This window comes from Alligator mississippiensis, chromosome 7, assembly GCF_030867095.1.
Source record: "Alligator mississippiensis isolate rAllMis1 chromosome 7, rAllMis1, whole genome shotgun sequence".
NCBI lineage: Eukaryota > Metazoa > Chordata > Crocodylia > Alligatoridae > Alligator > Alligator mississippiensis.
The window spans coordinates 79,299,939-79,326,609 of NC_081830.1; the positions used below are offsets into that span (position 1 = coordinate 79,299,939).

General features: G+C 44.8%; 1 protein-coding gene across 9 annotated transcripts in view; it reads right to left on the reverse strand.

The window, feature by feature from the left end:
• Positions 1-24,847, reverse strand: part of TBL1XR1 (TBL1X/Y related 1) — a 181,158-nt gene extending 156,311 nt beyond the window's left edge. For 2 of the 9 annotated variants that reach the window (XM_059731165.1, XM_059731164.1), the window contains exon 1: positions 24,352-24,847. The gene's annotated coding sequence lies outside the window, so the exon portion shown is untranslated. Of the gene's footprint in view, positions 1-21,830; positions 21,920-23,031; positions 23,220-23,463; positions 23,756-24,130; positions 24,177-24,351 lie in introns of those variants that run through there. The other 7 variants (XM_059731166.1, XM_059731160.1, XM_006274788.4 and 4 more) reach the window with 7 other exon arrangements.
• Positions 24,848-26,671: the final 1,824 nt, after the last annotated feature.

A 26,671-nucleotide genomic window follows, 5' to 3' on the forward strand; every position in this document is an offset into this window, starting at 1 on the left:
GTTTCTCCCATGGCTCCCCCTGCCAGGGCAAGAGGCAGGCACAGGCAGAGGAGCCGCAAGAGAAGACCCCATGGCTATCCTGCCCAGCCCCAGCCTCCCAGCACCTTAAAAAAAACAAAAAGCCCCGTACTCACCAGCTGCAGCAGCACAATCAGGGCCTCTGGGGGCTTGTGGCAGAGCCTCTCCACGCAGTGTAGGGCACTGGGGGGCAACAGGGACTGCCCCCTCCTGCTTGGCACCTGCACCGCAGCTGCCCCATGGCATGGGTGCAGTGCGGCTCTGCACCGTCTGGAAACTGGGGTGGCTCCACCTGTCAGCTGGAGCCCAGCGCCGCACCCACGCCATGGGGAAGGGGGGTGATCCCCGCTGCCCCTCACTGCTTGGGGAGGCTCTTCCATGAGCCCTCAGAGGCCCCAATTGCTGCTGCTGCAGCTAGTGAATGCCAGACTTTTTTTGTTTTTGTTTTGTTTTTTTAAGTGCCAGGAGGCTGGGGCCAGGTGGAGGATGGGGCAGGGCAGGGCAGGGCAGCCATGGGGGCTTCTCCCATGGCTCCCCCCGCCCAGGGAGAGGCAGGCACAGCTAGAGGAGCTGAGGGAGAACCTGCAGCCACCTGGGTGTGCCTGCCTCTCCCCGGCCAATCTGAATATCCAAATCAGCGCCGAAATTCCGAAACAGATTCTGCCAAATCAAAACGGAACAGTGATCTGAAACACCAAAATAAATCGCTGTCCTCCGAAACAGCCAAATCCGAAACCAAAATGAAATAGAGCCATTTCGCACAGCCCTAATACTAAGTACATAAGCAACAAAGTGAAGTAAGTCATCTATACAAAAGATAAACCAAACATGTTTTACTGAGGCTGTAAACAAGCATAGGCCAGAACAAGCATAGGCCTTAGATCTAAACAGAGCTCATTCCATTTATCGTGGAAGTAGCAAATTCTTGTTCTGCCAGGGCCAGCAGCAATACAAGTGGGGGTGGAGGGGTCAGTGCTGTTAAGCGGTGTTTGTCTTCACTACCTGATTCAAAGTGCTGCAAAGTAGAGTACTGAGCTGAAGTGGGTAAAGGGTAACACAGCATTAAGAGTTAAAAATGCCTTTTCTAATAGTCCACCTTGTCAACATGAAACAAACTGATGGGAACGGCTCAATATTATTTTAAACAGAACTCATGCATTTGCATGACATCTATTTTAATATATAAATGCTAATCTTTGAATTGGGACACTTTGCAAAATGCAAAATAAGTATTTCAGACAAAACTATACTATTGAATTAAGTGGTATCAGTCTATACAAAAACCAACTCTTTAATAATAACATCTACCAGCATTTGACTCCCACCCCATTCCAACAACCCACCCTTCCCTGTGGTCCACTAAAGGACCTCAACCAGTCAAAGCAAATAGGATACAGCCACTTCATGCATATAGGTCAGTCTCCAGGGCCACAATCCATTAGAACAGATACTAGAACCAGGGTTAACACCCCCCACCCCCATCCCCAACAAAGATTATGGCTCTCAAATTAACCAAGAGTATATACACCTGCAGCCACAAGGAACCACAGATGTGATCTAGATGTGTGCCAGAGCATTTAACCATATTTACTCAAATTTAAGATGACCCTGATTATAAGGCAATGCCCCCCCCCCAATAATTAGATTTTATATATGGAAAATGTATAATTAATTATACATTTTCCAGGTACAGAATCTAATTGTTGGCGGTTTGCGTTGAATTTGTCCCCCTCCCATAACTAGGAAAATATATTTAGGGGGTCAGGTAACCCCCTTGCCCTCTGCTTCCCCTCAATTTCATTCCCTGGCAGCCCCTTGCCCTTCTCCTTACTGTCAGACCCAGCTCTCCCTGAGCACATGGAAGGAGCAAATTTGAGAATACTGACCTTGAAATTAAGCACAGCTGTAGTAATTTGCATATAGTACCCATAGGCTTAGCTCATCCAGAATTGATGCAGGTTATCTTTTCTGAAACTGCTGCAAGTTTTAGCATAGGTACCCTATAAATACACTGGGCCCCACCAGACCGAACAGGATTTCAAGCAATGGTGACCCCACAGCTCAGCACTGCTCAGTATGTGTGTGTACTTCAGATAACTCCCCAAAAGGATCCATGTGCTAATTTGGTTTTGGTGATATAAAAGGTATCAGTGCTGTCATGATCAATTATGCAATAATTAGGTTTTGTGGTAAGGCAAACAGCATTTTTAAAGGATTTTTTAATGTTGTAGGAGTCAAAATTTATGTGGGCTAATTTATGCCCCAAGAAGCTGAGGATGCAAATCTGATGCAAAAGGACTGGACCAACCAGAGGGGCAAGAGGAGGATTTTAAGAGAGAAGCAATATGAACTAAGCATAGTAGACTTAAAGACATGAAGAGTAAGTAGATTTGGGTACATCAGGTTAGAGTAGAATATTGACTGAATGAGTCAGTAATGGCCAAAAATGCCAGATGGGATTCCCAACTGCTTTCAAAATGCAAAAGTTTTTCAAAATACTCTGGTACATCTGGTGTCATTTTAAGCCTCCTCTATTTTCAACTGCCTTGGATATTAAAGACAGTAAGCATGGCATTTACTTATGAAACTACAACAGGTGGCATTTTCCCTTTTACTCCAGATGATGAAAACAGTAATTTTTCAAGGTTAACTAAATTAAATAAGATGTTGACTGGTTTAAAGAGAGTAGGGGAAAAATACAGAGCCTTTTCCTTCTAGATTTTTGTCTCAAATCCAGAAGGCGACCAAGGTATTTGGTAGCCTAGAACTGAAGCTACTAAAAGGGATGTTGATTGATTTTAGGCCAGGTTCTGGACAGCAGATAGCCTTAATACACCACAAAACTATCATCTTTAGAGAAAGTAACCCAATCACTGTTGAGAGTCTCTGCAGCGATTGGTCCCAGAAGATGGAGACAGGGAAAAAAAAGTCTTCAATAACTCAAGACGCTCCTTTCAACACTTTAACAATGAGGGAGGCTGACCCAACAACGTGATGAGTTTCTCCAACTACTGCCAATGCAACCCTTGAGCAGATCCCTGTTATTGTCAATCTGATACCTTCACCTGGCATAAATCTACCTCCAGAAAAAAATGCAAATTAATTAACTTCATTTTTGGCAGGATTTGAATTGCAGGGAGTATGCTTTCTGCTGTGCCTACAAAACAAATTTCAGGCAAAAATTTGCCTGAAATCCACTTGCTGATGCTCAGTAGTTATTTTCTTCGGAAAATAGTCACATTAACTTGCCTGTCCATTTGATTTCTGCCTCTGTGTCCCCTCAACTTTCCACTGGTTTCCTCTCTAGTTCCAGGGCTTGTCAACTTGAATAGAAGAAGTGCTGTGGTTCCTAATAACGAAACACCTAGAATGTTTCCAGCGTCAACATTTGCACAACTCAAGCACAGGTAACATGATCAGGAATTTAGTGTTGCCGCCATTGTATTTTTTCCAAAAAGAGGCATCATTTTCTGTCATTGTAACACTTAGTTACTAAGCCTCAAGTTGGCCACAACTAAGGATATGGCCAACGGTACACTTTAGCCAATTTAAAAGGAAAAGGGGAGGTACTGCTAAAGCCCACAGCAGCTGATATGCTCTGTTATATCTTCATGAGCCTGTAACTGTACAGGATAGCTAAACTGCTATTACTGAGTGAAGCAGGGTTAAATTTAGAGAGGTTTTGCTACACTCATACTACTAGAGATGTGATTCTCAACCAGGGTAACCTGGCATCCTGAGGGGTGCCTTGAGATCCTTTCAAGGATATCACAGGGTGCTGCTACACATGGTCAGCACGGTTAGGTGTGTAAACCGAGAGATTTCAAATAGGGATTCAATGTTAAAAACATTCCTACATGTGGTTTTTCTGAGTTCTTTGCAACGAAAGAATTGCTCTATTCTTTTTCTGAAGTAAAAAACCAAACAAAAAAAAAACAAACCAACTAAGAGCTTGCATTTTCCTAAGCAGTGCCTCAAGTCTAAAAAAGTTCGGAAACCCTACACTAGAGAATCATGCACGCATAAGAGATTCATCATAAGAGCTTTATATTGCTATCTTTTCATGGCAACACAGCAGCTATGTCTGTCTACACCAGGCTTGTCCAACATGTGGCCCGCCAAGCCATTTTATCTGGCCCGTGGCGGCAGCAGGCCGCGGCAGCAGTGGCAGGGCCAGCCCGCGGGCCCTAGCCAGCAGGCAGGGGAGGGGAGCTGCTTACCCCTGCAAGGCCTGGCCCATCAGTGAGCCGGGTCCTGCCACAGCTGCCCTGAGGGCGGCACAGAGCAGGGCTGCCCCAGCCGTGCCCGATTGGATGAGCTGGGGACAGGCTCCACCCCTTGCCCCCAGCACGTGGCCTGGGGAGCTACAGCATGGCCCGCGCCCTGCCTGGCTGCATGCATGGTGGACAGAGGCACAAGGTACGTTCCCACGCGGAGCTGGGGGCACCTCGGTGCTGGCCGGAGGCACGGGGTAAGTTCCCATGCGGAGCAGACCCATTTCACTGTCACTTCCTGCAACTTCACTGGTATCAAAGGTCACGTGACATCATTTCCTGATGTGATGTCACTTCCTGTGAGGTCTTTGAATGTGGCTAGCCGGCCACTGGGTGATAAAAAGTTCATGATCTGGCCCCACATTCAAAAAGGTTGGACACCCCTGGTCTACACACAAGGTAAAACCTTGTCCCAGATTTGCTGGCCATGCAATATAGCCTGGATGACTAAATGGAGCATGTGTATTACATACCAAGTAGTTCTAAATCACCTGGTACTGACCTACCTCAGTCTGCATCCACAGTAAGTGGAGCCAAAGAGGGGCTGAAAGGTAGGTTCTCCCAAGGCCTCCAAGACTCTGCAATGTCCCAGGTCTGAACTACCTAAGATGTAGCGATTCTCTGAGTTCATTCCAAATCCTAACCCCATTTTGAAAAGCCAAAATGCCCAAGCAGGGATGCCTTTTTTTTTTCTTTTAATGACTGTCATTTAAAAATGGTTTAGGCAGCAGGACAAGGACAACAGAAGAGGGATTTGGCTCTTAGCAGTGGCTAAACAACACCCTGCTTATCCGAATTGGGTTTGGGATTAGCTTCCATGTAGCCACAGCTTGTCCTGCCTCACATTACAGTTCCTCTCCTCATCACACCCTCACCCCATCTCCATTTAAAAACCGACTTGCCAAATTAATCTACAGGAATCGACCACAGGAGTGATAACGTTTTAAAGAATGGTCCAGATCAAAACTAAGTGAAATAGGCGTAATTAGTGAGAAATACTGAGTACTAAAATATTTTTGCAAAGGATGCATTTGCAATGGTGTTAAATCACCCATCACTAAAGAGAAAGCATATATTGCAATAAAAAAAACATTCAAAGGCATTTTGAAGTTTTAAAGAAAACAAATTGGAAATGTACATCAAGGTGATGAATACATTAACTTAAACTTCTTTGTTATAAGTCAGTGTTAAAAACTATCATCCTTTTCATCTTAATTAAACAATATTTTGTTGTTATTTGTTAGGTATCTTCATAATATTGGGTGAAAATTAAGACACTGAAATAAAACGTTTAGTTTCTTTGGCATTTTTAAGCATTTATGTACTAAATAGTGACACTTTGCTTTCTAAATATTATACAAAAAAATTCTTAAAAGAACACAACAGTTGCAAAGTCAAGCATTCAAATATTAAACATGACATAACAAGGTATCCCGTGCCAAATTTGGACATATTGTCACAGGGGTGGCAAATGGCACTACGGTCACCTCTCCAGCAAGTTTCAAGTTCCTGCTCCAAAGCATGAGGATGCTAGAGCTTTTCAAGGAAAACACTGCCAGAATTCAGTATGGAAAACACTACTTATTCTCCCTCAGTTTCATTATCTGAGTGCCTTAGCGTTCTGGATGACCTGCAAAGTCTGGCAAGGAGTGAGGGAGAGAGAGAAAGAAAATGGGAACAGGATTCAACCCATTAAAATAGGGCTTTAAACTAGGCTCACCAGCCCCAGGACATCCATGGCAGCTGGCAGGTCCCCCTACATATGCTGAGGTAAGCCCCTACTGGGGGGTGGGGGTAGGAGGCACCACTGAGCAAAGTGGAGAGGGTGCTTACAGCAGGGTAGAATGTGGTGGGGGTGGAGGGCAAGGGAGGCATACCTCCATGGGGACTCAAAAACATCCCCAACACACACTGCCAAGACACAATCTTGTGGTAGGGTGGAAGAGGGGAGGGAAGGCAATGGCTGCAGCCACCACTGAAGCACCAGTCGCATCATTCATACCCCCTTGGAAATTCTAGCCCCTCCCACAGGAATCAGATATGACTTTAAAAGTAGCCCTTTATTGTTATATTATATTAAGCATAAGTAACCCTAAACTTTTTGGCAAGCTCTAATACCCAATTGCAACTTGGGCCCATCTCTAATCATTTGTAATTACTGTGGTATTTCCAACAATCATCCTCGATTTAGCTATGTAATCTGCTAATAAATTACTAGTTAGGTGGGTTTAACTATGTGGATGCTATGTAAAATAAATATTGGCCAGCAGTATACTACTGGATGCCATATGTTATATAATAAAGGTTCCATATCAAAATCTAAGCTTATTTCTTATTTTTCCCTCAGGATGTTAAGAATTGTCTGCTGTGAAGAAAACTCACCAACTGTTAAACATTCAACAAGACAGAATGGTAGTCTAGATAATATTGTATTCTATAGGCAAGTATAGCACAGCTAGAAGTTGTTATAGTTGGGGCATCCCACTATACTCAACTTATGTTTGCTCTGAAATACAATACCTTTTTTGGATACTATCTAGGCCGGGATGGGCAAAACGCAGCCCACAGGACAGATTCAGCCCACCAAGGGATTTTGTCCAACCTTGAAGCGGGTCCCTCGGTCCCACCCAACACAGGCAAAGGGGGCAGCCTGGGCCGTGGTGCGTGCACCTGGTCCTGGTGCACAGCAGGGCTGGGACAGTGTGGGGGCCAAACTTGCTTCCTGGCAGCTATGATGACTCCTTCCGTCTGCTGCTGCTGTTGGACCAAGCTCTGTTGCCCAGGCACCCCAGCAAGTCCACCCCGCACTCACTGGGAACAGGATCTGTGCAGGCAGGGTATGTGGCCGGGTGGATGGGATGGGATTGTGCTGGGAGCAGGTAGGGAGCAGCGTTCAGAAGCAGGACGAGTGGATGAGGCCAGGATAATGGGGCAGTGACAGCGCTGCTGCCCACACACGTCTGCAACGGGCAGATTTCCACAGGTTGGGGCATGCAGGGAACGGATCATCGCTCTGCCCCAGCCCTATGCCCACCCTAAGATCCAAGACACAGCCCGAATGAATCTCCCTGCCCACCTGCAGCCCTATCCCGTCTGCCTTGCCACATGCCCTGCCTACGTGGGTCTCAGCCAGTCCCCATGAAGATCCCAGGATCACAGGGCAGTGACCACACAGGGCCAGGGCCAAGACTGGGACCAAGCCACAATTTGCTTCCTGAAAGCCCCTGCCCACAGAACCAGCACCCTCATGGGCGTGCATGTAGAAGATCATGGCTTTGCTTTGCACTTGACCAGGAGGGGGCCCTGGGCCGGCAGGGAGTGGTGGCATCTGGGAGTGGGACAGGTGGGAGGGTGAGACCAGGGTTGGGATCACAGGGTCCCCGTCCCACGCTGTTACTTCCCACAATCCCAGTCCCAGCTCCTCCCACCTGTACCACTCCCAGTTAAGCATGGAGCAGAGCCATGATCCGCCACCCACACGCCCCTGCAAGGGGCATCGGTTCTGCAAGTATGGTGTGCAGAAAGCAGATCATGGCTCTGCCCCAACTCCATGCTGTCACGACCCTGTGATTCTGGGGTCTCCATGAAGACTGGCTGGGCCGCACATGGCCAGGTGGATGGGATGGGGCTGCCTAGGGAGATTTGGTGAGCTGCTGCATGGGAGAAGGGCAAGATGTGCCAACCCAGCCTGCAACAAACAGCTTGCCAAAACTCCCTTTGTGGCCATTGGGCCAAAATAATTACCTACCCCCGATCTATGTACTTGAAAATAAGTCTTGCTCTAGAAATTCAAAAACACTAAGATGCCCACATCAGTTGATCCGTTTATAGGATCAGCCTGAAACTGAATGCAGGACTTAATTTTGTCCCTTTGTGTACATGAGAACATATTTTTGTCGCATCTGATAGAGTTTAATTACTTGACCACATACTATTAAAATATAGTGGTACAGCATGATTTCTTTCTTAGACTCTTACAGAGGAAAAAAAAAACCCTACAATGGTGTTTCTATTTGGTTTTTTTTGCTGATTTCATTTCCATAATGGTCCACCACATCTTTGGCAGGCTTTTTATACATTCTCTTCTCTCTAAGGTATGTAAATAATTTTGTCAATGGTAATGTACTATACAATTTATTTTCAGCCAACAGTACAGCCCTCATTAGGTGCAATTCAAGGGAAGAGGCAGTTAATTATGATAATTCATTTGCAGACTTAGGTGAACTATTTCACTGCTATTCTGTTATGCTATTTATTATGCAGTATGTTGTATAAGAACAGTTAACTTTCACAAATGACGTCCAAAACCCTGATCCCAAAATGAGCACTGTGAGTGGACCCAAGCTTGAACACAGACCTCTATGGACACCACGCAGGAGAAAGGATGCATTTGTACAAAGCAACTTGCAGAACAAAAGCTTAGGGCTACATTGACACTACTACCTTATACAAGAAATAATTATTTGATACTGCATACCATCAACTGTAAAATAGTATGGGATCGTATCACTGATGATCAAAGATTCCCACACCAAACACACACAAATTTTCCCTTAAGGAAAATTCCACATTTTAGAACTATACAACTAATATTGACATCTTGCAAAGTCTGCAGGAATGAGCTTTTCTACTACAAGTACTAGAAGAAATATTTTTCAGTCTTACAGGAGACCTATTTTTTTGGTTTTGTTTTGATGGGGGTGTCCCTAAATCATTTGTGTGTTCTTAAGAGTTTGGTCAAAATATTTTAGGGGAAAAAAAATAGTTCAGAAAGCTATATATAATTTTACCAATACTAAAATATTGAAGGAAAAAAAAGTTTTAAAATTCAGCTCAGGTTGAAAATAAGGAGAAACAGCACCAAACAAGAAGCATCTCTGATGCTTGCAGCACAGAAAATATACACAGGTTTAGTATCCCAGTCAGTAGTAAAGACGACAAAGCAAGGAACTGGTAATTCAGTTGCTGAGGCGCTATGCTGGAAGACGGGGGGAAATATATGTGCTGGTTTATACCTTTGGTGGGAGGCGACAAGCATGAGTCTTCTCATCAGTTATGGGCTTGCTGGTTCATGAGATCTTGGCTGTCCTGTCTCTGTCCTCTCAGCAGGATTTCAGGGGTTATCAGAACAGCACAGGTTCTAATAACCTGAACTGAAGCCAGACTGCCGTGGCATTTTGGCATCTCTTCCAGGAACTATACTTTCTTGTTCTCAGGGCACTCTTCAGTACACCTTTCTTGAACCCCAGTGTAACAGATCTGCAGGCTTGGAAAATCAATTTCTATTTGACCCAGCTTATAAACCTTAGCAACTGCACAGCTGTAGAGTGCCAAATCTCCAACCTCCCATGTTAGGTATATCAAGTGGTACAATTGCAGAGGCCCTGCTCACTTAGGAGAGTAATCAGCTAACTCAGGTGGGCAAACATCTATAGTGCAGCTTTCCCTTATGATCGTAGGCTCCATATTCTGTGAACATGTACTCATTGCTTATGTTTAACTTCACGCACATAGACGAATACCTATAGGACTGAAGAATTACTTCTATGCATTGTATTTTCAAATTTACTGAGCATTAGTAAAATGTAGTTCTGAAAGGCCTGTATAACTTGGTAACATCAAAATCAAATTTTCAGACTACACAAAACCTACCTATCTTAAAACCGTATATACACTGCAACTATCTAAAACCCCATCTCACAGCTAGGGCTACTACTGAACTAAATTTCCCCATGCACTAAATAAGAGCGGATTAAAATTTCTGTCACTGTTGTTTGTGCGTGCACTTTTTTTTAAATGATTTTTCCCCCCATTCAAAACACACACAGCTACACATCCTAACTGTGTAAAGCAATTAAAAAAAAAAAACTCCACACCACTTCCAGGCACAGAACAAGCCTGGAAAAAACACAGCCCAAAGAAAAGAATTTGCAGAGGGTGATGTCACATGTTCAAATTAACGATTACTAAGTGCAGTTAAAACACAGGCAGTTTAGTATGTGTTACAGGCCACTGTGGTATTGCAAATTTGCTCCTTTTCCAGAAGGATTATCTTATCTGCATACCAAACTGCTCCACACACATAAAACAAAGGTCCCATAGTCCCTCAGCTTCCCAGGATGCATCACTCCATGTCCCGCAACTCCCATACCACGGGGCACTCTGTACCCCACCCAGACTTCTGCCCATGGCCAGGGAGATGGTGCTTGGCACAATGGCAACGCCAGTACCCACTCTGGGGCATGCCCACAGGCAGCGTTCCCTCTAAACTGTGCGGCGAGCACGGCCACGCAGGCGCGCCTGGCAGTGCTGCATGAGCGCACTTGCACGGCCACACACGCCACAAAGCTTAGAGGGAACGCTGCCCGCAGACCACATGGTGTCATCCCAACCTGCACTGAAGACAGGTGAGCCCTGGCCATCCTCTCGTATGACAATGACCCTGTGAGCTGTGACCACACTTAAGAACTGGGTCGTGAGTTTTTAAATGAAGTTAAATGTCCTGACCAGCACCTTCCTCCTCAGCTTCCGGGAAGGCCTTAAATGGCTTTAAAAGAACACCTGTAAACACAAGGCACACTGGGATGCCAGCTCACCAGCCCTCCAGCAACAGAGCATGATCAGTACATGGCTTGAGCATGAAAGTGTGTCTGCTCCTGACTTGGGCTAACTTTAATGCACCACATTGCAATCATTTGCAGCCACTGAAAGTACACATGGAACAATACCCCAGAGTCACAAACAACTGAAAATGGGTGGTTGCCTTACTGCTACAGCATGCCAAGGAAACAAAAGTGTTATGGAGATTCATCTCTTTTCACCCTAATATTTTTCTTCTGTCTTAAACCTAACACTCTTTCTGGAGGATTGGGTCTTTTTTTCATAAGAGTCAATGCCCCAGGCCCTAGACAAGTTCCTCACAAGAACATGAAGAGGTGTCATGAGAAGCAAAGGCTTTCATTTGTTCTTTAAAAAAAAAAAAAAAAAAAAATCTTAGCTGACTACTCATATGCAGCAATGAGTCTAGAGCTTGCTACACATTCAACAGCTATTCCAAAGTAACAAGTGAAGCAGACCAAAACAGGAACAGCATACTCTTATTCTAGAGTGTCTACATGTGTGTGAACTTATTGCAAAATAGCTATTGCACTTTAAATTCACAGCCTACATCAAAGGTATCAAACTCATCAGGCCCTGCAGGGTGGATGAGTGCACGAGGGCAGTCCACAGGCCAGATCAGGCCCACAGATTGGACCTGCACACCGTATCTAGTGCACATAGCCTAAACCAGCTCCAAACACCGCGTGCATCATACAGGGCCAGGGCTGGGGCCAGTGACCGTGAGGGTCTAGTCTAAGACCCAAAGTAGCAGCACCCTGTATGATACAGCCCTATAACAGGCTATATGTTAGAGCTCTGTAGGCTGAACCCAGCCTATGGACCATATCTTTGCTACCCCTGCATATGTTAACCAAAATTAAATCTTGAAGCGTTAACAAATTCTTATAAAGGCTTACATTTTTTTTAAGTTCAAGCAACGGTAACAGCCCACAATGTGGATTATGTTCAGAATAAAAAGTGCAATCTTCAGAAGTTTCTGCTGTAGGTATATTCTTTAGGAAGACTTATGGTACAAAAGGTAATTTTTTTTTAAATGTCTCAAAACCATATGAAGAGATTTTCAAGAAAAATAAATAAAAAACTCAAAACTTCACATTGAAGCAGAAATAGAAAATTTCAGCTCAAAAGATGAAAGGTGAAAACAGTTTGTTGCTGAAAAAATTAAACTTCTACAAGCATTACCATAACAAGTGCAAAAAAGGCAAATTACAAATGCAGACAAAAGGTGACTTACACTGATATTTTTTCTAAAGTTGTGGATTTGCCTTCATCTGTCTACACCGAGACAAGTTCTGTGATAGAAAACTGCTTCATAACCAGGGATCCTGGTTTTCTCTGTTTAGAAATCCCAAATTCTCACAATAAACAACCCAAAGTCTTTTCTGCAGTAACACTGACAACTTTTAATACCCAATATTTAATCTCAAGCTAGAACTGCTAGGATACTGGGGGTTCCCTGGAGTTCTGAATACGATACCGATGCAACAGATTTGCAGAATCCTATGAAAATCTGCAGAAATTGCTTTGATGCCAAGAATACGAATTAAGACTGAACCACGGGATAATTCTGGGGGCCCTGCCTTCACAACTCCATGACACCGTCTCAGAATAGTTCCTGAAAAGAGCCCAGCTAGACAAACAGTAATGGTGCATAAGAAAAGTTTAAATCCTTAAATGATGACTCATCTAGATACATTCAGTTAGGGTATAACAACTGCACTGGGACTCCAACAACTTGCTGCTGACACTGTAATGAAACTGCAGCAATATTTTAGAACTTATATATAAAGCCTCCAGAAAGGAGGTAGCAGGGAAGGCACTGGAGTGGCTACTCACAAAGAAGCAGATTCTCAGATTCAATCAATGTGAAGTCAGAGCTAAAATGATTTACACCATCTGACAATCCAACATGTACTACTAAAGCATCCTAGTACAACCAACAGAGAGCTGTTATAATTTAAGAATATAGTAAATACCATCAAATATACTGCAAGCATCAATGCTCAGTAACTCAAACTAAAACACTTTGAAGAGGAAAAATATCATGCGTCTCAATCCAGATTGTGAACTAATGATGACCCACAAGATTTATTTCTAAGAGTCAATTCCCCCCCCCCCCGCAAAAAAACCCCACTGAATCAAACAAATAAACTACACTACATTTGGTTTTTTTTTAAAAAAAGCAAAAACAACAACATAATAAATGTATTTCCCCCAATCCTGCAGTTCCACTTCAGAATTAAAGTGGTGACATCTGCCACTCCTTAAGCCTCCCACAGTGGTAACTCCTTAAGCCTCCCACAGCTGAAACATGCAATGGAAATAAGCATGGGGCAGATGATTCTGGACATATCTTGTTCACCCTCCTCAGCATCCACTGCATGAGGATCACTAAGCTAAACGGTCGTATGGCAGGGGTGGGCAATTATTTCAGCTGGAGGGCCACTTAAAGAGTTCTGGTGAGCTGTTTTGGGCTACATCGGTAGCCCCGCCCCTCAGCAGTTGCCCCGCCCTCTTGTTGCCATATTAGGACCAGAAGTCCCACCCCCTAACCCCTGACTTCCTCCCAGAAGTGCCTCCCCTTGCCCCCCCCATGCCCAAATACTCCTTTGGGGAGGGGCTGCCATCTTAGAAACAGAAAAAAATGAAGTCATACACTAGAAATCAAACACTTACTATAACATCCTTTAATTTTATTACAAAAAAGTATTTTTACCATGATTTGTGTTTGTGTAATATATATAAGGGCGACTGCATAATAACTCAAAAATAAAGTCCGACTGGTAGTGTGTGGGTGCATGCACGTGCACACATATATAGGGTGGGGTGTAGGTATGGCTGCATTAATGGAGGGCATAAGGTATGTTGGGGTGTGCCTGTATGTCGATGGGGGTCGTGGGAGCAGGCTGTGGGTGTTTAAGGTTTATGCCGTGTGAGGGAGAGTAGGGAGTGTGGGGATCCCCACTGCACACTCCCCCACATGGCAGTGGGGGCTGCACACCAGCAGCAGCAGGTAGGGGCGCTCATGACTGGAGCAGGCTTTCTGGCGGGGCGCAGCTCCAGCCAGCACTGCATGTAGGGACAAGGAGCACAGCCTGCCTGGGTGCCTCTATTGCTGGCAGTCCATGCAGAGTCCCTGCATCTTCCACATATACAGCAAGGGAAGCCCTGCACTGGACTCCATAGGGAAACAGGGGTCAGGGCTCCCTCCACTCCCGGAAGAGACAGGGGACCTGTGCAGCAGGAGACAGGGAAGGCTGCCGGCTCCAGTATGGGACTTCCGCTGATGCAAGTGCAGGAGCTGCAGGCATGCCGCACGGAGCCCCTGAAATAAAAGCAGCCACGCAGGCTGCACTCCTCCCCCACCATGCACAGCACAGCCTGGTGCTGTGCCACACTGGTGTGCCACAGCCTGTGCTGGGCACAAGTGCCCTAACCCCCTCCCCCCACCAGTCCTGCTGGCAGAGAGGACTGTACACCACGTGGGGGAGTGCCCACACCCCCCACCCTCCCTCTCACCCACATCCTGCCCAGCCGAGCTCCACGCCCCACTGCCCGCCTGGGCACAGACTCCATGCTGCCCTCTGCTCTTCCACCCAGCTGCAGCTCCACAGCCCCCAACCCCACCACTTTGCTACCTGATGCCTGGAGCAAGCTGGACACCAGGGAAATTAAGCAGGTTCCCATGGGGGTGCTTGTAGCAGGGGCAGCAGCAGACCTGCCTGGAAGCTGAGGCCTGGCCCACCAGCACCTTCCACCTACAGGGGTGGGAGCGAGGCACAATGGGGCAAGTTGGGGGCTGTGCATATGCATGGGTGGAAGGGCTGGATGAGGTACAATTCATTTGCAGGTGCCATAAGCCAGATGAAAGTGCCTGGTGAGCCAGATATGACCCATGGGCCATGTTTTGCCCGCCCCGACGTATAGTCTGATCTAGTCAATGGCATGTCTTATGTTTCCTCCCTAAATAAGGCCTGCATGGCTACATTCACAGACCTTATATGCCAGGTTTATCAATGCAGCAAGTTTCTACATGACATATTTCCAAATATATTATATGCTCCTGAATATGGGAATTTATAAATAGAAACAATGACTTAAATACAACATATGTGACTGTGAGCCTGGGGGTGTATGAGCAGTATTAGTGTGGTACGTGTCAGCATCTTTGTGCCAAAGAGCTTACAATGATATATTAAAGACTTTCAAGCAAAAACCCTTTATTGACTTCCTTCAAAGCACAGCTTATTTTTTCTCCTGCAACAGTTGTGCACACTTCCAAGACAAAACACATGTGTGCTATCAAAGTTTTGCTGAGGCCGTATGGTCAGAGAGATTTTGTGATGTATTCATTTTTCCTTGATTCGTTTTCTTTGATTTCTGGCTATCAGTCCCACCAAATCAAAAATGGTCACATTCTGATACCTAAATACCAAACAGAATATTTCACTTCTGCAACTCCCAGAGATGAACTGCATCTCCAGAGCCCTTCGGAGACATTCTTCCTATTTTCCAGTCAACTCTTTAAGCTCATCTGTGTAAACAGAGCTGCTTAAAAGCAGCAGGAACAATCCACACACACATGCTAGTAAGAAGGCCTGTCTGCACCTATAACTATGAAGCAGCAATCCTGCTTTGGCTTCTTGACACTGCCCATAATACAAAACAAATCAAGGCTATAAGTAAATTAATTATGGCTAATTTTACTTTAAGTCACAAAGTTTGTCTTTTACTTTCCATCTTCCCTTTTTAAAAAAAAAAAAAAAAAAAAAAAAAATAGTGAGCTAAATTCTCCCCCCACAAAAAGTCACCAAAGACTTCAATTTCTGTCTAATGAAGCTCCTAAACTTTCTACTAAGGAACCAAGCCAACTTCCACTTAAGTCTCTCATTCACTTCACTGGGATCAAGTATGATCAATCCTCTCTGCCTAAAGGCAAGTTTCTTTTCATCAAATAAAGGCATCTCCAGAACTTGTCAATTCTGTTTCTTTTCCTGGATAATGCCCACCCACCACCTTACCTTTGCACATCAAGGTACTGTCAGTAACACAGGCTGCAGAATGAAACTGACTAACAATGCTGGTAAGTTTTACTTTGCAACCCACCCTGCAACGCAACATAATGGCTCAGTTCTGAAGGAATGCCCGATTAAACTGTCCCTGCACAGTGCAATAACGCTTTCAAATACATAAGGATAAACAGGAGCACTTCGATGCAATGCTGCTCAACCTTTTGGCCCCACAGGTGAGGCAAGTGGGGCGGGGCTAGTCCACAGGCTGGATCAAGCCCTGTGCACCAGGATCTCACCACCCCTCCCTGTCCAGAGCACAAGGAGAAGACCCTAGGATACCCTTCCACTCCTGTGCACTAAGCTTGGGTCCCAAGGGCCTAGCATCACCCTGCCTCCCTGGGACTGGACCCTGAAGGCCTGGTAGTGCCCCTCCTGCCCCCACTCACCAGGACTGGTTTCCAGGGACCTGGCACTGCTCCCTCCCAACCCAGCATGCTAGGATTGGTCCCCCGGGACTGATGCCATCACTTCCCACTGGGATCAGATCCCAGGGGCCAGGCACCCCCTTCCACTCCAGAGCACCAGAATTGGATCCCAGGTGCCTGGTACTACACCCACCCCTGCCCTGCCCTCCACCCTGGAATTGGGTACCTGATCCAGCATGCAGGACCCAGGGCTCCCCAGGGGTCTGGGAATTTAGTAGCAGGGGAACCATGTCACTGTTCTTCCGCTGCCAAATTTCCAGACCCATGGGCCAAATGACATAGAGCCATGGGCCCACAAGCCAAGGGGTGAGCCCCCTTGCTTTAACATATATAATTTATACAGAGAAGTTTAGGAAAAGAAAACCATGGTAGAGAAAAAACACTAAAACTGAAAGAGGACGAGCAGGGACAATGTTTTGCCTTGGAAGGTTATCAGACAGAAAAAAATATTGTGAAAGACCTTTATACTGTCAAAGAACGAAATGAAACAAAAAAATTCTATGAGAAAATGAGAATTACGAAAAGAGAAAAAACTGAACTAAGTAAAAAGTGGAAGATTAGAAGTAATAAAGGCAAAATGTACAGAACATTTACATTTAGGAAATTCATTACACTTGCCTACATTACAGCAAACAAGAGGAAACGCATCCAAGAGGGATAACACACAGCACCATAAACAGGGAAGGGTGAGCTCTAGGAGAAGGAAACTATCAATACAAAGTTTTACTACTGGTAGTTAATGTTAAGCATGTGGGGCTGGGCTTTTTCTTCTAACTGTATGGCATGGCAATAACCATGTTTATTTTTTTTCTGAGGAGTGGAGAACCTTTTATATCTACTAGAGAAATCTACATTCTCTTTGAATAACCAATGTGTAGACATAAATGGGTGTTTCAAAGCAAAACACTGTGGTGTCAAGCTTCTGTTACTTTTACAACAAATAAAATCTGAGCAATTTTAATTCAGTAACCACAAATACACTTGCAAAAGCAGCCTGACAAATACCATTCCATATCTATTAAAGAGCTGAGCAGTCAGACACTGGGAAGGGAAAGGGACCTGAGCTGAGCACACTACCAGACACATGCACAAACAGGATTTAACCCTAATGACATGTCTGCACGTTTTGCAGCTGCTTAGTAGTGTCCAACTGAAGATACAGCCCTTAATGTTAACAGTTTTGGTAATTTAAAATGACAAACAGCAAACTCCATCTCAGCCTCCGCGAAACGGAAATACTAGTAAACAGATATCTGATATGCTAGGTCACATACCAGCCTAGTCTCCAATACAGAGGCATGCTGGAATCAAATTGACCAGAACATGAAAATTGTTTTTCATGAACATTTTTTGCAAATTTCTACTCCTCCTTCCCTTATGCACTTAATCTTTCTTAGAAGTCTCTGACCAGTTCTACCAATATAAGTCACATGCCTTAAGTTAAGCCACATGACACAACTTAAGCATCCAAGCTCCTTAACAAATCACAGCATTCCCCCCCCAAGGAATTCCCCCCAAAGGCGGCTACACAAATTATGATCCCTGTGGTCCCACAGATAACAATTCCTTTAGCCTAAAATAGGAAGATACAGAGGGTGGGAATATTCAGTGACAACTGTTTAAAAACTCAGCCTGCCCCTGCCATCCAGAATGCAGCTATCTGAGGTGTGTGTGAAGGTCTCTATCTTCCCAAAGAGTGATTCGCAGGGATTATTTATAAAAGCTCTGAGAAGGTAAGTTTTTTGATGGAAGAGTGTATTTGGATGCAATTTCTAAGATACTTTATAGGTATTACACTCATCATACATAAAATCAAAGAACTGTTTATAGGCATTTGATAAACTGGAATAAGCAAAGTGATGATGGTTCATTCACAGAACCTGAAGTAGGCTGTTGCTCGTGAAAGCTTATATGTTTCTGAAAGAGTCAGTCTTTAAGGTGCCACCCTGCCTGGCTTTCTGCCTGACTTCAGACTAACACAGCTAACTCCCTCTCTCAAATAACTTAAAGTGCATGGAAGAATCAATCAGAATGGACTTGGCCAACATGAACAATGTAAGTACATGGATGATTCCAGTGGAGAACCAAAGACCTTTTAAAATCTACTCAAGTAACAGATGGAATAAGCAGGGAGAGGGGGTTCCCCCCAGCAAATCCTCACAAATATGTCCAATATCAACGAATGACCTTGTGAGAAAAAAAACGTTGGTTTATATTAACATTTAAGTTTAGGAGCAGATCTCTTTCTTTTCTACGACACCAAGTCTATCGAATTTGCTTAGCAGGCAATTTCTTTGTATTCTTGGCCTGAGTATTATTTCACTTTAATATACTGAGGTTATGTTGTTATGAACTCCTTCTGCTTACACAGATCAACAAATTCAGAATTTAAGCAAGAAATATCAAATGACGGCTACATAAAGCAAACTTACCCATGCAGCTGAAATGAAAAGCAAGTGCTACCTCTCTACCAAAGTATACTCAAAAATCAGAGATGCAAACATACAATCCGTTTTGCTAATCCATACTATAGTGTTATAGCTACATTTAGAAAAAACTAAAAACACATTTGCCCAAAATATATTACCATAACTTACTGATCTACACATTAATAAAAAAATTGATAAACGTTTATCTTTTATATCATCGGTGATTAAAAAAATATGATAGCAAAACTAATCATGGTAATAAATCCAAAACCACCCTCCCCCCTGCCCAAAACACGGCAATGTGCATGATCCTTTATTTAGGGACATGTGTATGCGTTAAGGTTCCATGCACAAACTTCTGCAATAGAATAAGGATGTTGACAACCATACAAAAAAAAAAAAAAAATTAGCTATGATTCACTATTTAATAGTTATCTTCTCACAGAACACTGCAGACTGAAGGACATATTGCCAAACTGGGAGCACCAAACTTCCTGTGACTTCACACAGGACAAATAAAAACATTCCGCATGTCCTCAATGTTGCACGTCCTAATTTTTGTTACTGACCTCCTGCAACCACCCAATCTGGAGAGAGAAAAAAAAAAAGCTGCGTGCAGCATCAAAACTAACTCCTCTCAGACATTCTGGGTGAGCTGATACACCTGCGATTTTGCCCCTTGGTTTTGCAGCCCAACTTCATATACAGTGCCCTTCAAATTGTCCCTCAGCATCTCTGCCTGATACTTCTTGGGCAGCTCTCAGGACGTTGGAATTCACCTCACATGCACTTGTGATAACAAGAATTCCCAGCTCTCTGGTCACAATGTTGATAGGTCACCCATGTGAGAAACCTGAACTTTAACATGGTCTGCTTGAAAGATATGGGGACATAAGTTTGAATCCCTTCTAAAAGTTAAGGCCCCTTAACACTGACAATATCTATAGTTGTGGTGCCAGGCACATGATTTTCTCTGAAGATTCAACACCTTAACTCTTAACCTGGATAAAACTCCAGAAACAAAACATTATGCAGGAAATTGCTACATGGTCTTAACTCTTTTTCAGCAACTATGCTCTTTTTCAGCAACTATGCAAAGCTTAGAGATGCAAACACGGGTGTTTATACCCAAAAGCTTGCAAAGGAATTTTTTTTTCAACTATTTTAGTTGGTCTAATAAAGGATATTACATCTACCCAAAGAACCTTGTCTGCCTATGTCCTTAGGCCAACAGAGCTACAACCTATACCCCTGAAACAGAGTAGGAAACTTTCAAAAGTTAATAGTTTTGATCCATAAGAATCTACAAGTGTGTGATATCACCCTGATGAGTGTAGGGATTATAAAAATCTGTCTGCAGGTCACACCAAGGGTTTAAAAAGAGCCCTGGCATCAGCGGCAAGACAGCAGCATGCCGCTCAACTTGAGAGGACCGTTGCCCTGCCTGAGGGAGCAGGGAGGCCTGTACCCGTCCTCTGGACCATCTAAAATTTCTAGAAATGCTGCTGCAGCTACCCAAAGTTTTGTTGCAAAATGTTTGCTTATGGCAGATGAACATTTGGAGCTTCTCCATAACATGGTACACAGAAGATAGGCTGTGACTGGATATTGACTGTAAAATACAGAAACAAAAAACCCAGGACATCCTGTGAATGACTGAATTTTAACTGCTCGGCATCAATTATAATTAAGATCACTCTTTCGCAACACTGAGGCAAATACTCCACGTACTCTGTGACTTAACATTTTTAGTCTTCATTCCATTGTTGTAAATCTTCCATCTCCAACATTACTCCCAGAGAAAAACAGGCATTACAGCCCGAAAAAGAAGTTTGCAAACTCAGCAAAATACCAGTAGGGCTTAATTTTCTGAGACGCTAAGCACACAAAATTGTTCCCTGACTTCAAATGGAGTTGCAAACACACAGATTTTTTGCAAATGTGACTAGTGTCTACCATACATGTTGTCTTTTCCAAATGAAAGTGCCAGCCAACTCATCCACAAGAAATAAAACAAACTTTTTCAAGCATCCAACTTTACTACAGTATAAATTCAACCTGTAGCCAACCCTTCCATGCCTCCATGTGAAGCAGGATGGGCAGCATCTCTGTAGTCACTTAGGAAGCCTTCCTAGAAATAGGAGCATGGGGTGTGTACTACACACTATTTTGCCCACAGCGTACTTTTTCAGAAGTTTAAAAATTATCTATAAACATTAAATAATCAACATGCAAAAAATATATTATTTTGGTAGACATATACTGAAGTAAAGATACTCAGCTCATTTCTCTGTGGGTATGTAGACACACCCCCAAAATAATGTAGGCAATACAAATATAATAATAATTTAGTTCCAAACCCTACAAACACCAACCCATATGAGCAACTTATGTACATGTGGAGACTACATGAGATAATTGGTCTGCAAAAGAATAAGCCATGTGTGTTACATATTTACAGGATTTTCTGATTTAAGCCCCACAAGCATGTCAATTTAGGAAAGACAGACAAAGTAAATGTAAAATTGCGTAATTCAGTCTAAGAAAAGTTTTACTGAAAGTTTAAAAACCATATGCAGCTCATGGTTCTGACCACTTATGCTCAGTCCAACCAGATACTCCTTATAAGAGGTCACAGTGCTTTGAAATATCAAGCTCTCTCACAAGGGGAAAACAACTATGAAGTTGCAAGTAAACTAGTAAAGTACTTGGCATTTACATAACACCTTGTAACTTCAAAGCACCACACACACACACCAGTCATTACCTCACAGATTAAAAACCCAGAAGCAGCATTTGTACAAATTCTCTTAAAAAAACAAAACAAAACTGTAAATAGAAGTCTGAAGGAAAGTATTACACTTGCACAGCAAACAGACCTAATGATGTTAGGCATTCAGTCCTCCAAATGAAGTACACAAATCCAAATAAAAAAAAAAAATCTAACTCATTGATATACTAAAAGCCAAAACACAAGTCCCAATTACTCACATATTTAAGTCCCAGTTCATCCCTTCCCTCTCTTCTTATGGAATGCATGCTAAATATTTCCCAAGTGATCTCAATAATAATTTGGGAGCCTGGGTTTCCAAGACACTGGATTCCCAAGATACAATACCACATGAACCCTATTTTCATGGAGAGAAAGCCTGGCACTCCTTTAACTAACATAACTTAGTAAAACAGAGAGAGCAGATAGTCACAAATGGCCTGGGAGTAAAAGTAAAAGGTAAGTTCTAAAATAATAGCTTTAACCAAAAAGAAAAAAAGAAATCATCACAATAGGAAGCCACAGAAAACCTGCTACTATTATTTAAGCAGCAACAACAATGTGCTTGGCACATTTCATCTTAACAGTCCCTCTCCCACCCCTTATGTTTTCAAGATCTACAAACAATATGACACTTGCACAACTTTAAGCACACGCATAACAACTTTGCACAGGATCAACACATTTATAAAATTGGTTGATGAGATTATTAACATGAATGGGTCCCAATCAAGGCCCCAATCTCACCATGAGTTTCACAAGGGCAGATCTCCAAGCCTGTGCTTAATTTGAAGCATAAGGAGGGCTGCCAAACAGCCCTAGAACTTCAGGCATTATTCAAAAGCCATACCTGAAATTTTGCAAATGGCACCTTCCTGCAGAATGGGCCCAAATCAAAGCCTGAGTCAGTATCCAATGAGCAAAAAACATCAATAATAAAACATCTCCATTGTGAATATGCTTTGTAACATCCTCAAGTATTTATTGTAATATCTTCATGACAGTAAAATGCTGTGTAGTCAAGCTCAGGCCAATTTGTGTGTGTGACAACTGCAGAATCCTCCTGACCACAAGTTTCTGCCTCCTCTCCTTTAATAACAAAGAGTGAGCATGCTTTGCCAGCTTGACTATAAATCAGTTAATTTACCGATTTACACAGACAGGAAAATAAGGAAGTTGAGTACATTTGACAGTAGTGAAAAAAACCCAAAAACCCAAAAACAAACTGCAACAGCAAACTTCACACGGCAACCCCACACAGCAACCTACAGACCAAACTTTCTTAAAAAAAATAAAAAAGATTCACCTTGCTATCTCAAGCAACAAGAAAGCACGAAACACATACCAGGCTCTCACAAGAGACTTTTCTCTCTCATAAATTTTGCCTTCACAGGGAATATAGTGCTGAAAGATTCAACTCACCTGTAACAACTTTAATTTCTAAGTCCACCCCTTCAAAAGCAGACTAAGAGACTGCACGTTTTGGTGTTACAACTGCTACACATGGTCGATCACCAACTCAGAGAGCCTCTCTCCATTTTAGGTGTAAAGATCTAGTGCACAGGACAAGCCTGACTGCTTCATTTTGCATTTTTTTTTGAATGATCAAGCTCAGGGAAAAAAAACAAAACACAACACACTTATGAAAAAAAAAAAACAGAAACACTTCCATTTCCACAACTAGGGCCCACATCTTGCTTCTCCATGTGGCCCTTCCCGTCACCAAAAAGCTCATGTGCCACCCCAAAGCTCATGTGCCCACCCTCAACAGGGGACTGCCACACACAGAAAACTTTGCCACTTCCCAGCTTCAAATCCAAATGATAAATACAAGAGGGTCCCCCTCACACCCACCCAGGGCTGCAGAAACACAAAGGAAACCATTCCCTTGAACTTCCAAAGGGAAATGCACACAGCACAATTGCAAAGAAAGGAAATTAAGGAGAGAGGAAAAAATAGAAGGGGAAGGGGGGGAGGGGAAAACAAACAACAAAACAATCACACAGAGGGGAAAAAAGTGTGGACACAGGAGCACTCCCCTCCCCCACTCCACCATGAGTTCAGCCACAAGCACATTTCTACCCCATACAAAGGCACCAGAAACCCATTGCAAAAAAATCAATCAATCAATCAATACAGACCTAAGGTCACACTTCGGGGTGGCTTCCCGCCCCCACACCCCCCTCTTCTTTCTTTTTTTTTTTTTTTGTAATATGTGCACTGCAAAATAAACACATTCAATCCTACAAGATGCCTCTTCTTTACACCAATCAAGCTAAAAATAGGCTAGAAACCAGCCTGCCTCATGATGGCTCCTTGATTCAATTTGCAGCAAAATCCTTCCCCCCCCCACCACCACCTTTCCCCACCCTTTATTTTAATATATATAAAACCCAAAAGGTTGGGGGGGGGAGGGGGAGCCAAGGGTGGGAAAGGAGAAGAGGAAGGGGGTGTGTTGGGGGGGCACAAAAGCACCCAAACAAGCTGGGACGAGGGGGGGAAGGGGGCATGCAAGGCTCACCAGCGGCTCCCCAAAGCCAAAAACACCCCTTGCTCAGGCAGCCAAGGGGGAGGGGGGAAGGGAAGGGAAGGGAAGGGAGGGAGGGGGGAAAGGCATGTTAGTGCTGCCCATCCCCCACCCCGCTTCTCCAACCAGCTGCCCTCCCCCACCCCCACCCCTATGCACTGGGAGGGGGCAGAGGTTACTGGTGCAAACCCCCCCCAAATAAAATAAATCCTTACCTTGCAATGGAGGGCTGAGTGGCTGCTTCCCCCCCCTTGGTTTTTGCAATGGAGAAACACACACACACGCACACACACCCTCCCTCCCCCTCCCCCCCTCCAAAAAAAAATAATAATAAAAAAAAAATTTAAAAAAACCCCCAAACTCCAAAAGCAATTCACCCCGGGCTGTCTCCTCCTTGCTACATCTAGGTGTCTAATGGGTGTCTTTTAGCTGAGGTGCCCACACCGAGGGGGGAGGGGAGAAGAGGAAGGGGAAAAAAAAAAAAAAGAAAAAAAAAGGCAGTGGGGGGGGAGGGGGAGGGAAACACACACACGGGGGGGGAGGGGAGGAAGTCACCACCAAATGCTGCTGTGATATTCAATTAGGGGGGGAGGGGGAGGGGTGGGGGATGAAGTCCTGAGGAGGAAGAGCGGTAACGCACGCGTGTGTGTGTGTGTGTGTGAGTGAGTGTGAGGCGCGGAGCGGGGCCGGCGGCAGGAAGCTGTTACTAGGGGAAGGAGCCAAACGGCGCGGAGCAGCCAACGGCTCGAGACGCCCCGTGCGGGGACGGCGCGCCCGGCCGCACGGAAATGGGCCGGCCCGGGGGGGCGCCGCGCGCACCCTCCCGCCCCTCCTGCCCCCCTCTCCCCTCCTCGGACCCCCCCCAAACACACACACACACACACACACACACACGGGGGAGGGGGGGCACTGGGAGGTTTACAAGCCAAATGCATGGTATTGCCAAGCAAAGCCCTGAGCTGGGGGGGGAAGAGGGACACTTTGTGGGGGGGCAGGATGCAGGATCCTGCTCCCCCCTTTGCTCACCAGCTGCATATTGCCAAGCAAAGCCCTGGGCTGGGGGGAAGATGCAGGACCCTGCCCGCTTTTCCCCCTCTTTGCAAGGCAGATGCATGATATTGCCAAGCAGTCCTGGCTGGGGGGGAGATGCAGGACCTTGCCCCCTTTTTGCCCCCTTTTCACCTTCTTTGGAGCCTGCCCGCTTTGCCTGGCAATATCTCACGCAGGTGGTTTGCAAAGTCCTGGGCTGGGGTGACAGAGGGCACTGGGGATCCTGCCCCCTTTGCAAACCAGATGGGTGAGATATTGCTAAGCAAAGTCCTGAGCTGGGGTAAAGGGCATGAAGGGGGACACTTGGGGGCGGGGGGCAGGATGCAGGACCTTGCCCCCTTTTCTCACCAGTTGCACGAGATATTGCCAAGCAAAGCCCTGCACTGGTGTGAAGATGCAGGATCCTGCCCCTTTTTACCCCCCTTTGCAAGCCAGCTGTGTGTGATATTGCCAAGCAAAGCCCTGGGCTGGGGTGAAGGGGGTACTGGGGGGGGCCAGGATGCAGGACGCTGCCCCCTTCTCTCCCCGTTCGCAAGCCAGCTGCGTGAGGTATTGCCAAGCAAGGCGGTTTTGTTGTTGGAAAATAGGCAAGCCACCAACAGCCAGGACTGCCAGCTGTGGGGGTGGGTTAGCATAGGGGGGTGGGAAGGGGGACGACATGGGGGTATAATATACTAAGGGAAATCCCCTCCCCTCCCACATGTGCTCCAGGAAGTACAAGGCAGTCTTGGCAGGCAGGGCTGGTTTGTTGTTCAAAGCATGCCAGCCAGCAGAGCAAGGGCCAAGCGTGGTGCAAGGAGCATAGGGGGCTGGGGTCCAGCACAGCCAAGGAGGCCCTTTCACAAATGTACTCATGTTCCTTACACCCCGCAAGCTAGTGGCACACTGTACTTTTGCCAAAGGCTGGGGTTTGATTAGTAGGACTACACAAAGCAGAAAGCACCAACAAAGCAACATATGGGGGTGAAACAGAAGCCATGAGTGTCCCAATTCAACCAGAAGAGACCTCCCCCACCCAGGGGAGCGCACCCTCCCAGAGCTCTGCAGCAGTTTGCACTGAGCAATATTGTCAGGCACTGTTAATTTATTACTGATGTCGAACAAACCATCAGCAACCAGAATAGCAAGGAGGAGTAGGCACAGGCACTGGGGTTCAAATACAGCAGGAGAGGCGTTTCCCAGATTGTGTGCACACAGCTTTGCAACAGCTTGCGCAAGGCAATAGAGCTGGCCATTGTGCTTTTATTGTTGCTCTTATTTTTTTAAGCACATCCATGGTGTATTGCCAGAGCACTTGCATCATGTACATGTAGCATGTCTGTAATGCTTTATTATTTTAAATGCTTGATTATTAACTGTAGTGTCTGGTCCTTACGCCCTGACCCAGCCATTACAGGATCAGCGCTGTAGCGTTCCTGTTTCTTAGTAAAATCCTTCTTTTTCATTATATTTAGTCCCATGCACACTGTTCTTTTTCAGACTCTA